Source organism: Grampus griseus (assembly GCF_964374135.1).
Source record: "Grampus griseus genome assembly, chromosome: 10".
In the NCBI taxonomy this organism is placed as follows: Eukaryota; Metazoa; Chordata; class Mammalia; order Artiodactyla; family Delphinidae; genus Grampus; species Grampus griseus.
Genome location: NC_139004.1, coordinates 8,379,677 through 8,405,113, shown reverse-complemented (window position 1 = coordinate 8,405,113; position 25,437 = coordinate 8,379,677). Strand labels below are relative to the sequence as shown.

The window sequence follows — 25,437 nt, the reverse complement described above, 5'->3', positions numbered from 1 at the left end:
TCTCTCAACCCCGTGTTGGTTTCAGATGACAAGCTTTTAAAAGCACAGCTCTTGTTAGTTTTAGGGAAGCTTAAGACTCATTGTCTTGTCGCCTTCCTGTCCCCTGCTACACTCTTGTTGTTGCCACATCCCAAGGTGTTCTAAATCTCTGATTTCCCTCTTTGAGTGGTTGTCTCCCACTTATTTTATTTACAGATGAGGCAAAGCTTTTGGATCTGAATAAAGCATGGCGGACTGAGCCTAGTCTGTTGGTATCTCTGGATAATCCTGATGTTAAAAAAGGGGGAAATGCCTACAGGCTCTTTCTCAGAAAACCCATCCTCTTCTCCACGCTTCTATAGGTGAATTACAAGCTTCCCCACCTGTTTCCACTGATTGGTGTGATGGACGCAGTGCCGGGCATTGTACTGTGAGCCTGGTGGCTGGTGGCCTGGGCTGCCCATCACAAACACCAACATATGAAGCTGAGACTACTGATCGAGTCTGCACAGACTGTCTGCGATTATTCTGCTCATGGATACTCCAGATCAGAAGCCAGGGGGCCGTGGAAACTGTGCTTCACGTTCATTTTCAGCAAACGGAGAGGAAGTAAAAACAGGCCTGATTCGTAAGGACTAGTAAGGGATACAAAAGGTAGTGCTTACTTAAAAATAGGATTCAAAACGAACATTCTAATCAAGGATTTGACTTTGGCACCATAAAGTCGTTGAACTGCCAAAAAAGATGTATTAGGAAACAAAATTCTAGTTTTAATTGGTGTTTTGTTTTGTTTTGCTTGTTTATTTTTGACAGAACTTTAGAGCGCCTTTTAAGTTCTGATCCCTGAAATTTTTTCTTAGTTATGTGGTTACCAGCAAATCATATGTGAACTAATTAATATTAAGCCTTTCAAATTAGCTTTTTAACAATGATAAACAAATGCATTTTATTCTAATTAAAAATAGAAACTCTTCATACTGAATTTCTTTTATAGTAACTAGGTCCAGATGCAAAACCAATTGCTTCCACTTAATTCCTTATTAATCTACTGCTTTCCCCCCAATAAAGTGAAGTTATAAATTAAAGAAAGAAACTGTCTTCCTTGGATTTTATTAACCACAGGATTTTTGGGGAAGACAAGCAAAGTTCTTATTTCTTCTATTTGCAATCACTTAAACCTCCTTGGAGAAGTTTCTTCAGTGCATGGCTCAACTATTTGGAACTCTGGAGAACTTTCAAGGAAAGAGAGCACAAGTGATAAATAGTTTGGAAATGAAGATCAAAAAGAAAGCATTGGGAGAACTGGGAATGTTTAGTCTAGAGAAAAGAAGAAGGAGTAGAGTCGTACTTTTCCTAACTGTCATAAACAGGACGAGGGTCGTTCTTCTTTTTCACCAAAGAGTTAGGAAGAACAAGTGAATATAGGCAGGAGCAAAGCATTTAACTAACATAATTTATTTTAATTTTTAAAAAAATAATAATGGAATGCTTAGGAACTCAGGAAATTATCCTAGAATCATTTCAGAATACTATTCCACAGATCAATCTGGAGATTAAGAACACAGCAATACCTACCAGGAGGAGTGGAGAATTAAGTTATTCACATAACAGAGTCAGAAATACTTTCCACTGATAATTGAAATAATAGTGATGTTTACTTCCAACAGGAACTTAACATTCATCACACATTGATTCAAGGCCTATTCAGCCCTGGGCACTGAAAAATTCATCATAGCGAACACTTGCAGAGGCTTGGTCTCTGAGCACTGTCCAAAGTGCTTTGCACACAGGAATTAATTTAATTTTCACAACAGCCGTATGAAGTTAGTGCTATTCTTTTCCTATTTTTGCAAGTGAGGAAACAGAGGCAAAAATAAAAATTAATTATTTGCCTGAAGTTACATCTTGAGGTTATAAAATAAAAGAGCCAAGATTTGAACTTGTACCCTTATAGGTTCTCTGAGAACAAATACCAGGGTGAGAGTAGATACAGATGAGGCTCACTGGGACAAACATCTATGACAGATAAAGAAGGAAGAGGCAGGAGGAGTGGGCAGGGACAGGCTTCAGACCGAGATGCAGGTGTGATATTTGTGAAAGGCAAGAAGGAAGGAAGGACTGGGTAGCGAGAGCCTCAGACTCCTGTGCAGGTCTGGGAAAGCCTCAGACAGACTGATGGATGGGGAGTCCCTGGGTCAAAGTGGGAGATTCCCTCAGGCAGCATGAATGGTGGAGTTTCATAGCCTCCTGTTGCTCAGTCACGGCTGGGAGGAGTCTAAGAGAAGTGTGGTCTGCCACCAGTGCTGCAGGGGATCCAAAGAAGCCACGGGGGGCTCTGCCCCCCTCTCTTGAAGGGAGGTCTGAGTGGGAGGCTACGGAACCCAAGCTGTCTGGCACCAGAGTCCACGCTTTTACTCATTCTGTTATGCTGCCCTCCTCATACCTTGAGGGTGTGCAGTGAAGGATGTAACCCTGTAGCAATGAAAGGCCTCAGTAGGAAAAGGGAACGCTTTGTTACAAAGATCTGGGGCCTCCACTCACACAGAGCTCAGTGCCAGCAGTGGCCCGAGGTCGTGCAGAGCGATGGCTCTGGTAGTAAAGAGCTGAACAGCAATCTTCCGATCCAAACACACTGTAATTTTACCCTGAATCAGGCACCTTCATGTCACAAAAATCTCGTAAAACTTTTCAGCCAATATTTAAATATTTATTCAATACGTACTAAATACGAGACATTGTGTTAAGTGCAATCGGAAATATTAAGATCGAAAAGCCTGAACCCTTCCATCCAGGGTTTACCCAATAGGGTAAACGGAAAATAACTAAAAATAACCATATATACATGAGAACACGTAAAAAGTGGCACAGATATGGTGCTGTGGGAGTTTAGGGAAGAGAGAGATTACTTCCTGCTGGAAAGATTGGGAAAGATTTCATGAAGGAAAAAGCAATGGTGTTGCTTCCTCAAATGAAAATATGAAATTAAAAATTTGAAGCTGTCTTTAAAATTTGTATCTGTCTAGCCCACCACCCTCACCCCAAGCACTGGTCTTTAGGAACTGGTGGGAACATATATCGTAGGTTAGAAAATGGGGTTCAGATCATAAGATTGAGAACAGGGATATTCTGGCCGTGGTGGAAGGTTGGAGAGAGATCAGAGATGGAAATGGAGACTTAGTGTGACTGTTTATCCCTTTATTTTTTGGTAGCAGTGTCTAATCTTTGAATCCATCCCAAGCTCCTAATTACACTTAAAGAAAGTGCCAAGTTTCATATTCACTGTATCCAAGCTGCACCCTAAGCGTACAATTTTCTGTGCACCCTTTAGTCCCCAGACAACACATTTCCTTTTGTATATTGTCCTGATGGCTCAATGGGATTTTTCCAGATTCAGGTCTCACTCTTATTTATATGGTGGAATCATGATTTAAAAGTACACTATTAATTTGTCAGAAGTTTTTCAATAATTTTTCTAAAACTGTACTCCTTCTGCCTTGCATTTTATTCACGTTTTCTTTTTTGTTTGTTTCCTCAGCTAAGTTCATATTTAATCGCTCTCTAAACTTAGAGCCATTTCATTTGAGAAAATAAAGTCCTTTTATTTTCTGACATTTCCCAAGGTGGCAGGGGGTCTGGGGTCTGGGGAATGTGTTTCCACCTTTAAGCTGGAGGAAGCTTTGAAAACACTTTAGCAAGTTTTGGATTCTTGTCTGATTAAAAGCTGCTACAAATAATAAGTGGAAGAAACAAAAATAGAAGGTCGATAGGTATGAATACGAGTGTTAAAGATGCTTCTTTATATCCCTGCTCTGTGATTTTAGGAATTATAGAAAACAAATTGCAACACTTTTACTCAGACTTTATATTTTTATTACAGAAGGCAAAAGATTTGTCTTAGAATACATGTTTGAAACCTGAACATTTCCTAGGTGTGGTAGTGTCTGCTTTCACTTGGGTAGTATAATTAGCTCCGCCACTGAGGGCTGGCTTCACTCCTGTAAGTGCCCTCCTTCCTGCATCAGCAGGCTTGCAGCCCTTCTAGATCATTCCCTCTGGAATACTAATCACTTGTCTGTCTCTCATCTTAAAACAAAACAATGCAAAACATACAAACAAAAACGTCCTTTAACCCCACATCCTCTTCCAGCTTCTGCCTTTTTTCTCTTCTCCCTTTTGTAGCAAAATTCTCAACAGAGTCATCTATGGTTTCTGTATCCACTTCCTCACCCCTGCGGATTTTCCTAAGATATTCTTGTCCAAATCCCAGAAAACTTCCATGTTGCCAAATCCAAGACTCTTTTCAAGGTCCTTCTCTGACCCAGTCCCTCAGTATCTTTTACCACAGCTTACCACTTCCTTTACTGGAACCTCTCATGTCTCTTAGTCTGTATTTACCTGGTTTTCCTCATACCTCTCTGGCAGTTCTTTGTATCTTCACTGATGAAGCCTCCTTTTCAGCTTAGTCTCTAATATGTTGGAGGGCTCCCAGGGCAGAGTTCCAGGCCCTTTTCTCTACCTACATTGTCTTTCTAGGGAAATAATCCTTCCTATCCTAAGGCTTGAGATGTCATTGATATGCCATGACTCCCAGGTTCTCATTCATTCCTGAACTCTCCTCTGAGCTCCAGACTTGGATATCCAATTTTGTATTCATTACCTCCATTTGGCTCACTAAGAGGTATGGCAAATATAGTTAATTTTCTCCTACCCTCCATCCTGCTCCTTCCCAGTCCTCCCAGTCTTCGATAATGGCCTCACTACCCACTCGGGAGTTCAAGCCTTGATTTTTCTTTTTTTTTTTCCTAATCCATCAGTGAGTCTGGTAGCTTCATCTTCAAAATAGATCTCAAATCCATCCACCTCGCCTTATCTTCATTGCTATCATGCTAATCCAAACCATGATCATCACTTTGATGACTGCAGTTGCCTCTGAATGTCTCCCTACTTCTGCTTCTCCGCCACGAACAATCCACTTCCACACAGCAACCAGAGAGATTTTTTAAAAATATAAATCAGAGCATGTCATTTCCATGCTTTAAACCAACCAGGTATTTCCCTTCCAAAAGCACTTAGAATAAAATGCACCTCTGTTCCCCAGTTTGCAAGACTCCAGTTAACTTGGCCCCTACCTAACTGCTTGTCACCTTAAACCATTTTTCTACCTCACTTCCTCTCTCCCAGCCATGTTGGCTGTCTTCTTGCTCCTTCAATATGCCGAGATGCTCTCCCTCTATCCCTTTGCTTATCTGGCACCTTCTTATTTGTCTCAATTTATACGTTACTGTTAGCCCCTTAGATCAAACCTCCCTGATGACTGTTCAAAGGAAGTGCTCTCCCAGCAGCACACCCAGTTCATTCCTATTAAAGCCCTTACTACAGGTTGTAATTATAGGCTTGTTTTCTCATTTGCTGTCATTCATCTCCCACAAGAATGTGAGCTCCATAAGAGTAAGGACTTGCTCTGTCTTATTCATACCTGCATCACTGCTGTCTAGAACAACGACTGTCCACAATAGATGTTCAATAAGTATTTGTTGAGTGAATAAATCAGTTTTTAGATTATTCAAGCCATTTGGTTTTCCTTGATTGTTTGCCAGTCTACTCCTTGTAAAGTATCTGAGCATTAGAGTAAGGAACATGTTTCATTTGCAACTTCTGTTCAAAGAGGATATGGAACTTTAATAGATTAGAGGGAGATCCTAAGCTTTTAAGTCTTAGCTTTTCAGCAGTGTATCCCTTAACGATGGCAAAAAATCAAAGATTAAGTTATGAGAGCTCTCAGAGTTTCACTAGCAAAATTTAATTTTTTCTATTTTCTGTCTGTTTTGTGCATTTCATTTTATCTGAATTTAGAATGTGAGCAAAGCTGTGGAAGGGTTAGGGTTGCTTGTACGTGATTTTCAATCATTGGAATTCTAAAAATGCTACAAAATTAACATTTTTATTTCAAATACATTGATCCCAAGACTATGTGATACTAACTCTTCTTCTTCTCAAGAATTACAAAATAAAGATGCTGATATGGAACTCATTGCAACAATACCTCGGGATATGAACTTGTATCTATGAAACACTGATGTAATGCTATGAGCTCATAATATAAATGGATGCTAAACCATCTGTGTTTTGTGACACACTGTATCATCAAAAAAATTTTGTGTATAATTCTAAAGTAAAAAATAAAACAAAATTTCAACTAACAGGTGTGTTACTTCAAACATACAATTCAGCAATTCTAAATCCCGACTTGAAACAATGCCTGAAACGCTGAAGGTCAGGTGAAGATATTACATTTAACACTCTTGAAAATGTCAAAGAATTACCTCTAAAACATAGGGAAAAATTGGTAAATTAAATATAAGGTGTTGCAGATCAGGATAAAAGAGTTAATATAAAATACTTTTTTACTGGAAGAAAAGAAGAAAAAGAGGGAAGAAGGAAGGGCAAGGAAAGGAAGGCAGAGTTTGCCGAAGAGGGGCCACTCCTGAGTTAGTTTAACCACTTAGCTCGGTCTCTTGGGCTGTGCACTCAAGAAAACGACGGTCAGTATTTACCTGCGTGTGCTTGGGATTTCCATGTTCTGCGCGTGCCTCCGCTGTGGAAAGCGTGAAACCATGATGAGGACTATCAAGGCAGTCAGAGTTCAGCAAGAGGCTAAAGGTCGGTGTGGACTGGAGAAGCAGGAATTACTCTACGGACTGAGCTGGACTTCCGCTAAATCTTGTTGAATGCAGTGGATTTTGATAGAGACAGATGTGAGCAGTGAGGAGAAAGTGTGAAGAGAGACACATGCACAAAAACAAAATAAAAAAGGTAGAAAAAATAAGTTAGAATTCCCTATCCCTAGGAGAAAGTTTTAAAGGGTACCCTGATTGAAATGGAAACATTTAGAATAGTCATAGGAAATGATGGTGTGAAGCGGCTGTGGGTTTTAAACTCCAGGCTGCAGGGTGAGAAGGCAGTGAGAAGCTGGAGAAAACCTCAAGCAAGGGCGACACGAAGGAAGTGATGTTTTAGGAAGGGAAAGGATTGATGGCATAAGGCAAGGTGGGTTGCAAGGAGGTAAGCTCGAGGTCTTATTATGATGCCATTTCTGCAATAAGGTTGTAAAACGTAATAAATTAAAGATCTGCACTCTGATGATGGTTATTTTATTTTATTTTTATTTTATTGAAGTATAGTTTATTTACAATGTTGTGTTAATTTCTCCTGTACAGCAAAGTGATTCAGTTATACATATATATATTCTTTTTCCTATTCTTTTCCGTTATGGTTTATCACAGGATATTGAATATAGTTCCCTGTGCTAAACAGTAGGACCTTGTTGTTTATCCATCCTATTCAACTAGTTTGCATGTGCTAATCTCAAACTCCCAATCCTTCCCTCCCCACACCCCCTCCCCCTTGGCAACCTACAAGTCTGTTCTCTATAATCTGTGAGTCTGTTTCTATTTTGTAGATATGTTCATTTGTGTCATATTTTAGATTCCACAGATAAGTATGGTATTTGTCTTTCTCTTTCTGACTTACTTCACTTAGTATGATCATCTCTAGGCCCATCCATGTTGCTGCAAATTGTATTATTTCATTCTTTTTCATGGCTGAGTAATATTCCACTGTATGTATATGTGTATGTGTGTATATACATATATATACAGCACACTATCTTTATCCATTCATCTGTCAATGGGCATTTAGGTTGTTTCCATGTCTCGGCTATTGTAAATACTGCTGCTATGAACATAGGGGTGTATATATCTTTTGGATTATAGTTTTGTCTGGATATATGCCCAGGAGTGGGATTGCTGGATCATATGGCAATTTTAATGGAGATATAGGAGTAATTCCAAGAGGCAGTTTGAAGGTAACGGAAATAGACATTTATCAAGGGTTACGTGCTCTATACTTTACTTAATTCTCACAACCACCCTTCCAAATAGGTATTATTATTCCAATTTAGAGATAATTGAGTTCCAGAAACTTATTAAATAACTTACTCAAGGTCAGACAGTGAAACCAGGTTTGAGAACCAGCAGATTGGATGGGTGGTAGACTAGGATGAATCAAAGCATTTTCGTTTGTTTGTTTTATAAAAGCTGTATTTCTACTTTATTTTATTTTTTTCTCCTAAGTCTGGGAGCCTAACATTCATTTGTATTTGATTGTATATCAAAGACAAGGGCTGAGTAGGTAATGCCCAAAGCTGAGAGTGATGGCCAGATTGGTTTTAGTTTTGCTTCTTCATCCTTAAAACTAGCATTTGGTTTTAGGTGAGTGAAAGATGAGTTCCTAATAATAATAAACAACCGTCTAATAAAGACTTATAATGAGGGATTACCAGCTGGTTAAGGCAAGCAGCCTTCAGTAGGTTTGCCCTCAGTGAGTTCCTTTGGGTAGCTGTGACCGAGGGGTCACAAAGCAGAGGTCTCTGGCAAAGGGAGGCTAGCCTGCATGTCTTCCACCCAATATCCTGGTGCTCAGTGGGACCAGGTCACCCACTTGGGCAGCTCTGAAACAGCATAAAATAAGCTTGCAACACCAGGGCTAGAGAATAAGATGGGCTGAGAGCTGAGGACACAGCACAAGTTTTAGATTCAGATTTTCAAACCTGGAAAACTCTCTTTTTTCTTTTTTATAAAGAAAAACAGAAGTTCACGGTCTCGTTTCATTGCCCACCGGTGCTTTCGAGCCATGAACTTTCCCCCACTTCGGAAACTTCTCTGGAAAATTCATTTCATGCTTGTCTACTCCAGTAAAACCCTTGACTGAACTCGTTACAAAACAGGAGACTTGGCCGAGGGAATGTGAGAACTCACCCGACACGGCAAAGCCAGTTGGCATCCTTGAGAGCTGTGTGGGCTTTCAACTTCGGGTTTACCTGTCTTCTTGGACTGTGACCTTCTCCCAGCGGAGGGGGAGTTCTGATTGTTCCTGTGCCCAGTGACTGAGAGGGGGCGGTCACAGCACACGCATCACGTTCCTTGACACACTGAAGAGTGCCTCTTAGGATGAGGGGGGCTGTGGATGTCCTGACTTCAGGGCTCCGCACTCACCAGCATGTGAGAGGAAGTCTTAGGAGGCTTCTTGGTAACTATCAAATGTCTCTGAAAGCCTCAACTAGGACTTTTGCTCTTACAAGGTAGTGCCTGCATCATTACCTTATTGCTGCTAATGCTGCCCTTAAACTAATGTGATAAAACACCCCTGTCTCCTCTAGAGCAGATTTTTTCCCAAGGATCCTTACACGGATCCTTCGCCAGTCACTCTGCCCTTCTCCAGCACAGTTGTTTCTGAACGTAACTTCTTTTCTTAAGTTCTCACCCGATTCTTACCCCCTTTACTCTCAGGGGGTGATCCAAGTTCTTAAGAAAAGGGAGTATTTTCAATAAGAATTCATTGGGGGTCTTCCCTGGTGGCACAGTGGTTGAGAGTCCGCCAGCCGATGCAGGGGACGCGGGTGCGTGCCCCGGTCCGGGAAGATCCCACATGCCGCGGAGCGGCTGGACCCGTGAGCCATGGCCGCTGAGCCTGCGCGTCCGGAGCCTGTGCTCCGCAACGGGAGAGGACACAACAGTGAGAGGCCCGCGTACCGGTTAAAAAAAAAAAAAAAAAAAAAAGAAGAATTCATTGGGTACCTGCTATGAGGCAGGAATTATGCTAAGTTTTTGGAACATAAAGACAAGTAAGTTGTGATCTCTACCCTGGAGGGGCTTATAGCTGGGTAGAGGGAGATAAATAGACAGGAAAACAAGTAAGGGCAGTCAAACCATGTAGGTGAATTAATGCATAGGTGTATAGGGTAAAGGGAGAGTAGGGGAAGAGTCATTAATTCCACTTAGAAAGCGGGACAAGCGTCACAAAGACCATCTGGGATGAACTTCCTAAATTCCCTTCCCTCTGCTTCCCAAGTCATCTATAGCTACAGATATTCTTACCATCTTTCTTCCTATCTTAGAAGAGGTGTCTAGTCTTTTCTAAGGCTGTTCCTTCAGATGGCTCTTAAAAATAAAGTTCATCCTCCAATATAAAAGTGAGGTAAAAGAACTGCAAAAATATGTAAAACAACAACATAGAAAAATTAAGAAAGAGAAAATATCTCCCATAACCCAGCCAGTTCCTTAACATTGCTGCCGTCATCCATTTTGTGTATTTTAATCTCCTTTCTCGTCCTATGCACATTTTTAAAATAAATTTTATTTTATTTTTATTTTTGGCTGCATTGGGTCTTCATTGCTGTGCTCGGGCTTTCTCTAGTTATGGTAAGAGGGGGCTACTCTTCGTTGCTGTGCGCAGGCTTCTCATTGCGGTGGCTTCTCTTTGTTGTGGAGCACAGGCCTGAGGTGCACAGGCTTCAGTAGTTGTGGCACTCGGGGTCCGTAGTTGTGGCTTGTGGGCTCTAGAGCACAGGCTCAGTAGCTGTGGCACACTGGCTTAGTTGCTCTGCGGCATGTGGGATCCTTCTGGACAAGGGCACAAACCCGTATCCCCTGCATTGGCAGGTGGATTCTTAACCACTGCACCACCAGGAAAGTCTCTGCACATTTAAATAGGTATAATCATCCCCCTGTAGCCATCTCCATTCCTCTACCCCCTCCTCTGGGACCCGACTCCTTCCAATTCTACACCTTGACTGTCTTTCCCATTGGAAAGTTCCATTCACTTCCCTACTCACTTAAATCTCACCCATCCTGCAACACTGGAAGCCACCACTTCCTTAGCTGAGCTAGAGCTAGACTGTTCTTGCAGATTCTTTAATGACCCGTTAAGGAGATCAAGTCAATTTTCTTGTTGATCCCTTCCTTCTTTCTGCAACTTTTCTCCCTTGACTCCCTTAGTTGTCCATTTTTGAAGTTATTTTGGTTTTTTTCCCCATCTTCTCTGATAACTCTTTCCTCCTCCATCTCTATATTAGTTCCTCTCCCTCTGCCTACCTTTTAAAGACTGGCGGTTCCAGGGTCTCACCACTGTCAGTTTCTCATCCCTCACTCCAGACTCTCCTGGGGCCCCTCCTATGATGTCACATAGTCACTGAGTACTTCCAGACCTGTGTCCGCACCCTAGACTTCTTGCCTGAACCTCAGCCCCACTGGTACCTTACTACTGGGCATCCTTACCCTGGCATCTCCAACTCAACAGTTACCAACTGGATTCCTCTTCTTATTTCTTAGCTTGGTCAAAAGTATTACCTCTTACTTCATCCACTGTGTCAGGAAAATGGACACCATCTTCATTTCTTCCTTCTTACTTAGGCACATAAACTCTTCCTACAAGTGTGTCTCAGATCCATCGCTCATTCTCGCTGCCACTTTTTAAAATCAGACCCTGACTATTTCTATCTGGTCTATTGGATAGCCTCACTAACGAAGACTCTGTTTTCCATTTCTTTTTACTACACTTTTTCTTCCATGCTATTTCACAAATTACATTTCTAGAATACAGATTCGTTTAAAAAAAATCATTCCTTAAAAAAGAATTAATTGGGCTTCCCTGGTGGCGCAGTGGTTGAGAGTCCGCCTGCCGATGCAGGGGACACGGGTTCGTGCCCCGGTCCGGGAAGCCCACATGCCGCGGAGCGGCTGGGCTCGTGAGCCATGGCCGCTGAGCCTGCGCGTCCGGAGCCTGTGCTCCGCAACGGGAGAGGCCGCAACAGTGAGAGGCCCGCGTACCGCAAAAGAAAAAAAAAAAAAAAAATTAATTAATTAATTTAAAAAAGCATTCCTTAAAATAAAAATTGTTGATGATTGTCCACTGCCTGCACCAAAATTCAAATTTCTTACGTAACACTCAAGAGAGTGTGTCCTTGGCCCCCAGTCTACTTTTCCCACCCTCCCTTCTTTCCTACTCCATCCCCACACATCCTCTGATGTAGCCCCACGTGATTACTACATGCTGCCCTGCTTCCCCAAACATGCCGTGGATTCTTACACCGCCCAGGACCTCCTGTGGTTTACCCTCTACCTAGAAAAGCCTCATGCATTTGTTGAAATCATATTCATGCTTCTAAGCCCAGCTTAAATGTCACCTTCTCTGTGAAGTCTTCCCAGGCCTTGTTTTCTCCTGCCCCCTGGAAAATCAGTGGCTCTCCCCTCTGTGTTCTCATATCAGAGTGGTTCCCAAACCACTAGAATCAACTTTTAAAAGATCCCGTTGCCTGAGCCTTACCTCATATGTTACACCAGAATATTTCAGGGTAAGCTCTGTGCATTCGTAATTTTTGAAATCAGATCTGAGGTGCTCAGAATTTGGCAAGTTCAGATATTTATTCATGACTCGATGCACAGATTACGAAGAGTCATCAAAGAGAACAAGACTTACTTTATTCTGGGATAGCCTGGTTCTGGAACAAGGAATTACCTTCCTGGCTAGTTAGATTGTCTCCAGGGTCTCTATCCTTGTCCCAGAAACTGAGGTTCTTTGAAAAACCAAAGAAGACAATGGACGAAGTGATCTGCTGTGGTATTCGCATCTTGAGAAAATTACTAGGGTACTTTGGAATAGAGTTCGGACATCCCATCCTGCTGTTCTTTGGTTGTAACATTTTAAATCTCCTCTCTCCCAGGCAAGTGTATGTGTCAGAATCTCTCCAGTTCTACCAACGTACCTACAGACAAGACTAAATGAATCGAAATGAAGTGTTCTCTGCACCGCTAAACTGGGGTCTGAAGGTAAGTCTGCTGAATACATTAAAAAAAAAAAAAGATAGTATAACATTTGTAAGTGAAATATTCTCAATACTCACAGTGAAGTTTTTTATGGTTCAGATGGGAAGTAGTGTAACAACTTACAGTTTGTCTTGGAAAATCAAAAAGGTTCTCATTTGAGAACCACTGCAATAAGTTTGCTATTACTGGGATGGACAGGAAATCAGCAAGTTAATAGAAATGTTTTCTTGGAAGCTTAAATTTATTAAATAACATTTAACTATGATTTGTAGGAGTTTTTAAATTCTTTCCTGTGTCACCGAGCCCAGCCATCGTCCTGACCCTCAGGGATGTTAAATGATGAAGTATTTGTATGTTTCCTGAGTTGGGTAGTGCCAGAGCTCTCCACTCTTCCCACACACACCTGCCCTTTGCAAGGATGTGCACACACCACACACGTGTGTACAGGGACGGATGTCCACGCCCACAACAGCTGGCCTGTCTACAGCCTGGGTCTAGAAGAAACCTGACTTTTAAGGTTGCTGTTTCTTTTCTTTTAAATCATGATCTTACTGTTGAATCCAAAGCTCAAATAAACATGATATCAGGGAAAGTCACAGCAGGGTAGTTTACGGAGATTAGATTTCTTTAAGTTACCAAAACCATGAGAGCAGGAGGTCCTTAAAATCAACAGTTTATAACCTGAATCATGCTCATGTTTTTGCTCCTTTGCTTAGAAAAACAGTATAGCAAGGTTGACCTAAAACTGGCTAGCAGTGCGTGGCACAGTTGGAGAGAAGCGTGCAAACACTAAGTAGCGTCCGAGGAAGGCTCCTCCTGCCTTCTGGATCTGTGCCAGGCTGAAGTTCTGAGACTCTGGAGAAGATCCTTTTCTTCACTCACAGAAAAACATTTATATAAGAACAGTGTATTAAATAATATTTTTATTTAAAGGTTTATTTTAAGTTCCACTGTTCTGAACCCTAAAAATGAGCATAGGTGAATAGACCTGCCACCGATTCCCTACTGGCAAAACTGTCTCTTTACTATTCGAAGTTCAGTTGAATACAGTGGTTCTCAAAATACAGTCCCCAGACCTGTAGCAGCACTCCAGAACTTGTTAGAGAAACAGATCTCAGGCCCCACCCCAGACTTGCTGAATCAGAAACTCTGGTGTGTAGGACCCAGAAATGGGTGCTTTAACTGGCCTTCTAGGTGATTCTGATGCAGGCTCAAGTTGAGGACTACTGGATTCATCCAGTTCACTCTGTGAAAAACCGACTGGTGTTGAATATAAGCCAACCATATGCCGTTGCTTACTGATAACATAGAAAAACCAATAGAGTGTCCAGAGCACTCGAGCCTTATTCCTAACATTTTTCTCAAAGAAAAGGGAGTAATGCGGGGATGAAGAAAAAACATGTTTTTCAACCAAGTCCCATTGATGTAAAAAGTGAAAAAATTAATTTAGTGTCACATAAAGGTACAAAAAATAAGCCCACTTAGATTATCTTTTTGTTCCTTCCAATAAGAAATAGAACATGTTCAATTTGCCTTTTTTTCCAGTTAACTATGAGGAACAAAAGACAAAGCCAGGAAAAATAACTGTTTTTTATTGTGCTTAATTAAAGGAGAGATACCAGATTCCACAGAAGAGCTTATTTTCTTGAAGGGCAAAGGCTTTCCCTATATTTCCTTACGCACTTAGCACACCCCTTAGTCTGAAATAGGTATCTAATAAATATTCATTAAAATTGACAGAAAAGGCAAATAGGGGAAAAGGAAAAGAAGCAAAAAAGAGAAAAATAGAAAAACATCACAGGGAGAAATATAAACCTGAGACAGAAAAAGATAGAAACATCTACAAGAGAAGGAAGACACCAGGCAGAAAATAGGAGAAAATGACAGAGGTAAAAAGAAAAGAGACGATACCCTGAGAAACAGAGAACTAACCTGATTTATCAATTATATAAATAAGGCTCATGAACTTCAAATGCAATGATCTAGCTACTCAGGCGTGCAACCGTTTCCCTTTTAAAAATTATTTCTGAAACTCTTTGTCCCAAAATGCTGGCCAAGTTTCAAGGACCAAGCAGACTCTTAGGGACACAGGGTTCTACCTAAAGAAGGAACACCTTTTGTCAAGAAGAGATACTTGGATCTGAGATGAGTTGCTTGTGAGGCAGCGAGCACCCCGTCACAAGGTCACAAGCCAAGGAGGACAGGTGACAGATGCTACGAGGAGTGTGACAGATGCTATATCAAAAGAAGAGGGGGAAGGGGGGGAGGTTGGTTCTTTCAAAATCTTCCACTTTACTGAGAATGTTTCTCAGAGTTTCAACTCATAGCTGCTGTTTCACAGATAGGTAAGCATGGGAAACATGGCTCAATGGACCAAAGCCTGTGAATTCTCACCTTGAACCAAAATTCACCTTAACCTCTGAACCAGTCACTACCCTATCTCATGCTTGGCTTCATCTCAGCAATGAGAATATGACCTAATAGCAGACAGTGCAGATAACTAAGAAAAGTGGTCCCGAGAACTTAAAAAATGCAAATGCTCAGTGATTACCCTTTAAAATTTGTGAGGAGTGCTTTATAGCAGTAACTGAATAGTTCAAGAACAGTTGTAAGCAGAGTTGGCCTAAGGGAAAAACGTGATCTGACTTAAGTGTTGGCAGGAGACATTCTACTCACTCCCAAGGAGGGACCTACTTGTTCGAGAAAAGACATCAGAAATCACGAACTACCACAGCACACAAAAACAGAGCTGGTGGCCACATCTTAAACGTCAGAAATGATGATCCACCTCTGGAAAATGGTAGTTTTTCCAGTTAGTTCTTCCATGCAGGAAAGCACCAGCCCCTCCATACAGCTTAACTGGATACTGGCCTTTCAACCTTTCATCTCAGGCAATAAACAAGAGAGAGCGATGAGGAAAGACAACCCACACTTCCACTGTCATTAGACATTATACATTCACGTCATTATATAGTTGTTCAAACCCAAAGAATGTACAACACCAAAGGTGAACCCTAATGCAAACCTTGGTCTTTGGGTGATAATGATGTGTCAGTGTAGCTTCATCAGCAGTAACAAATGTAGCTCTCTGGTGGAGGAGGCTGATAGTGGGGGAGTCTGAGTACATGTGGGTTATAGGGGATACCTCCATATCTTCCTCTCAGTTTTGCTGTGAACCTTAAACTGCTCTAAAATAATAGAGATAGTGAGAAACTACATGAGACATATATTTGTTTCATATACATGTGTAAAGATGCAAGTATGTCCACATGGGGACATACGCTATCTTTCAATCTCTATGAAGAAACTCCTTCTCTGCTGTCTAGAAAGTCTTCTTTTGAGAGGGTCAGGCCTGGATGTATGTGCATCTCGTTGGTCCCCTTAGTGCTTCACTGCATGTCTTCAAAGCAAAGCGTCTTGGGGCAATTTGAAGAAATCTTTCCTTGTGCAGCACTATCCTACCAAGTATGATCATTCTTGAATCAACTGAGCTAAGTGGACAAATAATATCTTAGCTTCCATGTGAGTATTGTTTTATCAATAAAATAGTGGATTTTATAGCATTTTCTACTAATCAAATTGTTACACCATTAAAAAAAATCAAATCAAGGGAAGAGGCAAGAATTTGATTATAAGGCTGTGAAGACATGATTACACAATTATGGCCTTGGGTCAAGGCTGGGAGGCAGTTCTTTCTGTGCTGGCAATGAAGGCTGATTTATGATGAGTGCTCAAAGTCATGGTATTCTGGAGCAAAGGGAAGGAGGATACAGGTACAGCCCCTTAGCTGTGCCCCTGATCCTGGCATTTGGAGTTCCTTCCCCACTTGAAGAAAATACGGAGTTGATTTTTATCAGGACCTACCGTTAGGTATCCAACATAGCATGTCTCTTGTATTTCTGAACAGACTCTGGCAGAATGCAAAAGAGAGAAGAGGCCATCTAATTAAGTACCTTGTGCATAGAAAAATAAAGTGGAGATTAATGTGTTTATGCAGTGCAGGTTGTTATGAAAACACATATCACTTTTTTGAGATCACATTCTTCTCTTGCCTCATAAAAGTTAAGAGAACTAGCATTTGTTGAGTACCTACCAGGAGCTAATTATTTTATAGACATTATTTCCTTAAATGTTGACAAATAAGCCAAGTAGATATTATATTGCTCCCATTTCCGGATGAGGAAACTAAAGTCAAGAGGATAAAACACTTGGTCAATGTTATCAGACAGTTGATGGGAGAGCTAGGATTCAAAGTTGTGTTCAGTTACAAAACCAGAGTATTTTCTATCACATGTTGTTGCACCATTTTTCTAGAATTATCATTTTGGAGTTCTAAGGGGACTTCTTTCATTGCTGGTTGTCAAAAAAATAACAATTATAGACATACACACACACACACACACACCTATTCATATATGTGAAAAAATGAGATACAGTGTAGTGTGGTGGTAAAGGGCATGAATTCTGGAGCAAAACTACTGGGGTTTAAATATCTGACTAGCTGTGTACCTCTGGGCCAGGTGCTTTGCCACTCTCTGACTCATTTCCTATTTGTACAACAGGGATACTGATAGTGTAATAGTTAAGAATGGTGTTTGGAACATTTTAAGCACTTTGCAAGTATTAGCCAATACTGTTGTATCAACAAGGGTAGAACTCTTGAGTAATATTTTTCATTCAGTGCATCTTGCTGGAACAATGAAATTTAGTGCTAAAGAGCTGAAGATTAAAACTGAGATAGATTTATAGACCAATTAGCTTCATTTCTGCTCCGTGCCCACCGATTTCCTAACACCCCTCAGCCATATCAGTGAGGATCATGGGCCAAAAGGGCTTCCTGAAATAGAGTGATTTTACACTCTCTACAAAACACCGTTTCTTGAGGATCAGACAGTAAGTTAGTCATGAAATGGAATTTGAGCCTGTTACCATTGTAATTAAAAATGCTGATTTCATAGGCCAATGTTTATAGCAGCATTATTCACAACAGCCAAAAGATAGAAGCAATCCAGGTGTTCATTGGCAGATCAATGGATAATCAAGATGTGGTATATTCATAAATGGAATACTATTCAGCCTTTACAAGGAAGGAAATTCCAACACATACTATAACATAGATGAACCTTGAGGACATTATGCTAAGTTAAATAAGCCAATCACAAAAGGACAAATACTATATGATTCCACTTATGTAAGATACCTAGAGTAGTCACCTTCAGAGACAGAAAATAGAATGGTGGTTTCCAGGGGCTGGGGGAGAGAGGAAATGGGGAGTTATTATTTAATGGGTACAGAGTTTCAGTTTTGCAAATGAAGAGATTTCTGCAGATTGCTTGCACAACAATATGAGTGTACTTAAAACTACTGAACTGTAGACTTAAAAATGAGTAAGACGGTAAATTTTATGTTCCATGTATTTTACCACATTTAAAATTTTTTTTTAAATACTGATTTCCATCAAACCAACTGTAGCTACCACAGTGGCCACCAGTTAGGGGAAGGGTGTTCCATTGTTACTGATCTATAAGATCTGATGAAATTGTTAATGCTTTTTCCTGTCAGCAGCCAATCTCAGTGACAGGCTGCAGCTGCTGTCTGTGCTCTCCAGTCCAAACAAGAGTCCAGGTCACCCACTCTTGGCCTCTGATTCTTTCCTAGGGGAGCTACAAATATGAATGCACGCGTGTATCCCTAGGTGGTCACCCTATTGAACCCCTTTACATAAGGGAGAATAAGGGGCAGCGCTAAAATCTTCCATATAAGTCAGCTGTGTTATATCACACGCCTGTCAGATGTAATGTTTGTGTTTCTGATGCCATCGGTGGAGCTCTAGGCAACATCCCATGGTCTCTGTGTTTGAACTCTGTGTCTTTGCATGCTCTATGAACATCAAGTCTGCATTTGGAACTTGGGCTATTCCCCCCAAGCAGGGAATGCTTGAGTCCCTTTGTTAATTAGGGCCACTTAGATTTCTCTGATCAGTGGTTTCAATGTGAGTATTTTAGATTAGATTTGCTGCCTGTCGATTCTTTTAAAAGGTGTTTGAGTTTCACAAGTATGTGTGAATCTTGGATCTTTTATTATTCCCAGTTGGAAAGGAGGAGGGGGGAGGACAAACATTTCAAGTTTCAGCACAAGTTAGAGCCACTTTCAAGTCCAGCATATTAATTAACTAACAGATGATTATCCTTCATAATAGTAGTCTAGTATAAATAAGATTCTACTTATTTTACTCATAATTATAATAAATTCTTTATGCTTCCTTCTCTGACTGCTTCCACACTTCCATGTGTGTGTGTAAGGCTGTGTGAGACAAAGTGTGTGTGTGTGGTATATCTATTATGTGGCATCCTGAAATTTGAAACAAGGGCAACTCATACTATTGAAAGAGCAGAGACTTTTGCTTCTGAGACCTACGACACTCCTACAAGCTTATGTCAAAAAGCCAGCTGTCAAATAGCTTATAGAAAACAAGCTATACAGAAAATTAAAAGCAACGTGACAGTGTTTTACCCTGAATGTCTCTTGATTCAAACTCTCTTGAAAAGTAGAGGCCGAGTGCCACCTGTTACTGGAAGGAGGCCATGTGACCTCCGAGCAGACTGCTGCCAGGGAGGTTTGGCCACATCTGTGATTTCCATCAGCTACCACCTTCTTTGGCCCATGAAGAGACTGGGGCAGAACCTGGTTAAGGAGCGGAAGTTGCTTTCAAAAGACTGAGATGAAAGAACTGCTGGGATCAAATGGTGATAACAATGACTGATTCTCTTCCGCACAATCCTAAGAACTGACCCGTCCTTGACCTTCCAGAATATCAACCTGTCAGGACCGTGGAGAGAAGCCACAGCAAATGGTGCGACCACTGGGTGTGATCTGTTGGTCTTGGTGGTAAAAACAAAGTGACTCTTCCTCTCTTTCAGCCCCCAGACTCTCAGGTACAGTAGGACACCGTCAGGACTGAGCCTGTGCCCTGAGAGAACTTGGATGGCCTGACTCAGAAACCAAAAGTGGCCTTGGCAGGAACTATCTTAGCAGGGATCACAGACTTTTAAAAGAAGGGGGAGCAAGAGCTTTAAACCAAGTTTCCCTTTGCATTCCGCCAAGGACAGGTGTTGGCTTTGCTCAAAGAGAGATTTCACAGAGTGATTTCATGCATAGCAAAGAGCAGTAGTAGGATTTTTCGGCTATCATAGCTGGGACTGACTGACACCATCAGGGCATTATCACCCCAGTGGCTTTCTACGAATATGATATTAAACATGTACGTGTGTGTGTGTGTGCGTGTGTGTGCGCGTGCGTACACAATGCCTGAATCAGGTAAAACCACCACCCACCATTTCCCCAGCATTCTTGGGTATATTTGCAATATTAGGGCAACTCTCTTATCCTCTGGTTATTAACTATTAACACAAGTACTTTATTCACAACGTCTCCTTTGATTTTCATTACAATGCTATGAGATAGGCATTATGTCTCCACTATATAGATGGGAAAACTGATGCTTAAAGAGGTTGAAGAACATGCTAAGGTGGCATAGCCAGGAAGTGGCAGAGGTGGGATCTGAGCTGAGGAAGTCCAGAGCTTTGCTCTCAATCCTGCTCCCACAAGATAAGTAGCACACGTTGTATCAGCTGCACAAAGTCACTAAAGAATCCCAGGTGAACATCTGCAAAGCCCATTCACTAATCTTCCTCTCCTTTGCAGAGCTGACCCACAAGCACGAAGTGTGGCATTGCCTCCCCTGCCACCTCAGCCAGTGTCCCTCTGCTTATGCTGATTTCATTCCTTTCCAATATTAACATTGGACCTACCTCCTTTCCATGACCCCGATGGCCAACCCTCCCAACAGCATGTCCTGAATAATAGACTCAGGTGAAAAGTCCTCGCCCATCTTTCCTAGCAGAATTGCTGTCCCTCTGTGGACTTCTCAAGAGGCACCGTCTCCTCTTTAACCAGAGTTCCCAAATATCACATCCTCTTGACAGCTACATACAAAGGAGGCAAAGTCCGTTTTTTAGCTGTTGATCACCAGCTTACTCTTTCTGCTGTCTCCTGGATTTCTTTATCCTTTCTCTTCTAGCTCTTCAATTGTCTGGATTCTTTAAGAAGCTGCACTGTGTTGCTGTGTTCAAGATGATAGATGATAGATCGATAGATAGTCAGGATCTAAATAGATAGAACAGGGCATGGATAAGTATTGTATGTGTATGTATATTATTGATTTGGGTTCCCCCAGAAGCAGACCCTGAGATAAGGATCCACATGCAGGTAGGGAACACTAGTAGGAGAATAAAGATGTGAGAAACAGGGAAGAGAAGAAAACTAAAGGAGAATAATCGAACAACTTCCCATTGAAGGCAAAGGGAACCTAATTCCTCTGGGGGATTCTGGGAGACTGTAAAACTTCTACGCAAAGTGGATTATCACTATTATCTCAAGCTCCACCCCAAATCTACTAAATCAGAATGGGAATTTTTTTTTTTTTTTTGCGGGACGCGGGCCTCTCACCGCTGCGGCCTCTCCCATTGCGGAGCACAGTCTCCGGACGCGCAGGGTCAGCGGCCATGGCTCACGGGCCCAGCCACTCCGCGGCATGTGGGATCTTCCCGGACCGGGGCACGAACCCGTGTGCCCTGCATCGGCAGGCGGACTCTCAACCACTGCGCCACCAGGGAAGCCCAGAATGTGAATTTTGAACAGTATCCCCTAGTGATAAAGTTTATAGAGTACTGGAGCAGAAAATGTCTCAAAGTTAAACTAACGAAGGGGTAAGAAAGTTGTGACATTTATCCCTCAGCTTCCCCATTTGATACTGGTTTTGGGCCATTTCTGAGGGTATTAATTCTCTGGCACTTCTGGCTTAACCTTTGTATTGTTGGAACAGTCAGGATCCAGTGGCCAGAAAGAAAGTCCTCAGACAGAAATGGAAAGGTATTAGCGGTAAGCAGCTCTTGGCACATACAGCTATAATAAGTTCATCTATGATTCAGCTATATATAAATATGATATTAAAGCTGAGATTAATTGCAATAATAATAACTACCATGACTGTAATACTGATTCAATGTTAATGGTACATTAGGTAGATTGAAATAATAGGATTTCATCTGGGCTTTTGTTCTAAATAAAGTAGTTAATTTAACTAGCAGAGAAATACCATTACCACAATTAACTTTAGAAGCACTACAATAAATACATATATAGTTTTTTCTCAGTAGTTATCTCAGGCTCTCTCAAGCAGGCCATGAGGGAGGTCAGGAAAGGGGCTCCATATTTCACTTATTTATTATAATTCCTAGTATTAACCCTCAGGAGGGGTTGGGAGGCAGGCAACCAGTGTTCTTCATTGCAGTGTCAAACAGTGCACCATACGTATTCTGGAGTTCGTTCAGGAGCTGAAATTACAGTGGAAAAAAAAAGAGAGACTCCTATTATAATGCTAAACACGGTAAAGACATTTGGGTGACATCCAGAAAAATCCATCACTGCTCCCAGACACAATAAAGTAACTACAATAAAGCGATTTCAAGGAAAATGTTAGTTCTGTTACCCATCACTTGCATTTTAAGGGGGTATTAGGGTATTTCATATCACACAAGGAAAAATTCAAACAAAATTCAAGATGCATCAGAAGTTTCTAAATCAGCTTGGAAAAAAATTAGAATAGTAACCTCTTAGAAACATCAAACTTAAACAAAAATCCTAAATAAGATTTTAATGTTTAAATAATAGGGTTATAAGAAAGGTGGGAATCCAAATTTTTTGTTCCTCACAGGATGTATTAATTATGAGCTCCAATTACAAGTTCAACATGAACTTCATTAAATAAAATTTACAATAAAAATGAATGAGCTATATATCCTGTTCTACATGTTTTGCTCAATACAACACCAAATGAATTTTAAAATACTGTAAAATTACACTTATTATTTATTAACCAAGTACAAAATAGAAAAACCTTTCATTTAGAAAATAAAAAATTAACGCATGGAGTATATTCTTAACATTCTTAAGTTATGAAATCCTACGGCATATATTCTTATGCCTCCTTCTCTCCCCTCTGTCTCCCTTCTCTCTGCCCTTTAGCTTCCAGCAGCAAAATCAATTTTGTATCTATTAAATAAGTCTCACCTGAATTCACTGAGCACAGTGTCTTCTGTGCACTTCCTCACACTACGAATTAGCTGCCTTCTTTAGAATAAAGTCTAGTGAAATCCTGCTTTTGCTGACGTCTTCTCTTTCTCTTTATGAGTCTCTGCTGCTCCAGCCAAGACACTGAGGAAGATATCCGTGGCTTTAAATCATGTATTTATTTATAGTACGGTTGACAGGCTCATTGGTGTTAGAAAAAAACGTCCTGCCAAATTTGACAGTTCAACTCCTTGCTGTGATCCAAATTTCAGCTTAAAAAACCCCACAGTGTGGAACGTCAGTTTGGATTGAGGAGGGGGTATTTTCTTCAAAGAAATAAAATGATTTCCCCTTTCCCCGAAGTCTGTGTAGGAAATAACTTGTAGAGGGATCAAGGTATGTCTGCTGGGGGTAGGCTGGGCCCACTCACCAGCAAAGGACTCACTTCTGAGATTAGAGTTAAAAAGAGTGCAAACTGTGACGGGTCTTTGGGATGAGAACATGTCTGTGAACACCAAAGGTCCAAAGCTAAATGGGTTGGTATCAAAAACTAACTGGGTTCCGGACCAGTGCTGTCTAATAGAGACAGAGCCACGAAAGCAATTCTAAGTGGTCTGTAGCCCCATTAAAAAAGTAGAAAGAAACAAATAAAGTTCATTTAAATAGTATATCTTTAACCCAATATGTACAAAATGCTATCATTCTTAAGGCTGGTGAGATATGTAAGTGCTTTTTTCATACTAAATCTTCAAAATCAAGTGTGAATGTTACCCTCACAGCACATTTCAAGGGTCCCAAAGCAACCTGTGACTAGTTGCCACTGTGCTGGTCAGCCCACGTCCAGACAATATGAACCAGATTACTTCTAAAATACCTGCAGGATCTTTAAGAACCAGATCAAAAGCACTAGCTGAGATCATGAAGCCAAACTTGATTTTTATTATTGTGAGGTCTGACCTCTTTCATGTATACTTAGAACCCCAGCTACCTAAGAGACTTTTCTCTAAGGATTATTTTGTTATCCAAAATTTCACGTACTCTCATTCACCCGAAACACATGTTGTGAGCAGCACCCCTCCACCACACATATAACCCTGCAGTATCCTATCCTCCAACCCTTGGGAATCGCTTTAAATTAGGAAAGTACTTTAATTCTGATTTGCTTTTTAGTACAAAAAGCAGCGTCAGTATGTTTTGTTTAAAAATGTGTTCTGCCTAAGGTACAGAAGAGCCCTTATGTCAAAGCTTCATCCAGGTTTTTATGTGGCCAGAGGAAGGACATCAAGAAACAAATAGTTCTGTTATTTGGAAAAGTTATATATGCTAGGGCTCATTTTTAATGTGCTGTGGGCCTCTGGTCAAGTTGTGGAATTAGGAAGGAGACAAAGGCCAACCTGTCACTTCAGTACATCATAATGTATATTGCCATCCCCTTGGGGAGCAGTCTGAGCACAGTTTCCTGTAATTAGAAAAATGTTTCTTATCCTCAATATGGATCTTGATTGTGATGTTTCTGAAACTTAATGTCTCTTCTGAGACAAGAGTTACTTCTGAGATGACTCAGAAATAATAAGGCATATTTGCACATTATACTACCAGGGAAATCTCAAAGAGCACTGAACTTGTAGAGCCAACATTTATCCTGGACTGTCTTCAGGAAGCCCCCTACCTCCCAGTGAGAGTCTAGCTTAACTTGAGAAGTGTTTTGCTGCAAGTGGTTGTCCTAGGAATTGAGCTGGTTGAGGTATAGAAATGAGTAGGAAGGGAATTCTAGGACGTAACTGCTACCAGTGAGTAGGGGACAGGTTTCTCCAAGGGGAGATGAAAATTCACATTCTATTGGTTTGAAGAAGGAAGCCCTCCTTGCAGAGAGGTAACACCTCAGAGTCAGGAGCCAGGGCTGGGTACTCTGTGTATCTGTGAAGGGTTTAACTTTCTGAGTAATTTTTCTGTTGGACTATTGGAATAGTTTTGTGAAGGGCACACTAATAATTTCTCCTCCTATATTCTTTTACAGCTTTTTGATAAAAGTTTTCTGTGATAGAATAAAAGCAGAACTAGCTACATAATTGCAGGGCAAGTGCAAAATGAAAATGCAGGAACCCTTGTTCAAAAATTATTAAGAAGTTCAACAGAATGTGATATACACTTATAATGGAATATTAGTCTTAAAAATGAAGGAAGTTCTGAGACATGGTCACTAGCAAGCAGCAGGTTACTAAAGACAAAAGAAAATTTTTAAAACAGTCAGAATAAAAAGTAAACTACTTACAAAGGAACAATAATTAGACTAACAGCAAAATTCTCATTAGCATTACTAGAGGCCAGAAAACAAAAGAGTATTGGGAGAACATAGTTGTCAATCTGGAAGGTCCTATCTAGCTAAATTATTATTCAAGAGTAAAAGTGAAATAAAGACAATTTCACACAGAGGCTTTGCTGGTGGCACAGTGGTTGAGAATCCGCCTGCCAATGCAGGGGACAAGGGTTCGATCCCTGGTCCGGGAAGATCCCACATGCTGCAGAGCAACTAAGCTCGTGTGCCACGACTACTGAGCCTGCGCTCTAGAGCCCGCATGCCGCAACTACTGAAGCCTGCATGCCACAACTACTGAAGCCCGCGTGCCTAGAGCCCGTGCTCCACACAAGAGAAGCCACCGCAATG

The 25,437-nt window shown here is 41.1% G+C and overlaps 1 long non-coding RNA gene across 1 annotated transcript in view; it reads left to right on the top strand.

The window, feature by feature from the left end:
* The window catches only part of LOC309828931, a 91,359-nt gene that overhangs the window by 39,357 nt on the left and 26,565 nt on the right, over positions 1-25,437 (top strand). The window contains exon 2 of the long non-coding RNA XR_014297370.1: positions 12,539-12,644. This is a non-coding gene — a long non-coding RNA (uncharacterized lncRNA). The remainder of the gene's footprint in view (positions 1-12,538; positions 12,645-25,437) is intronic.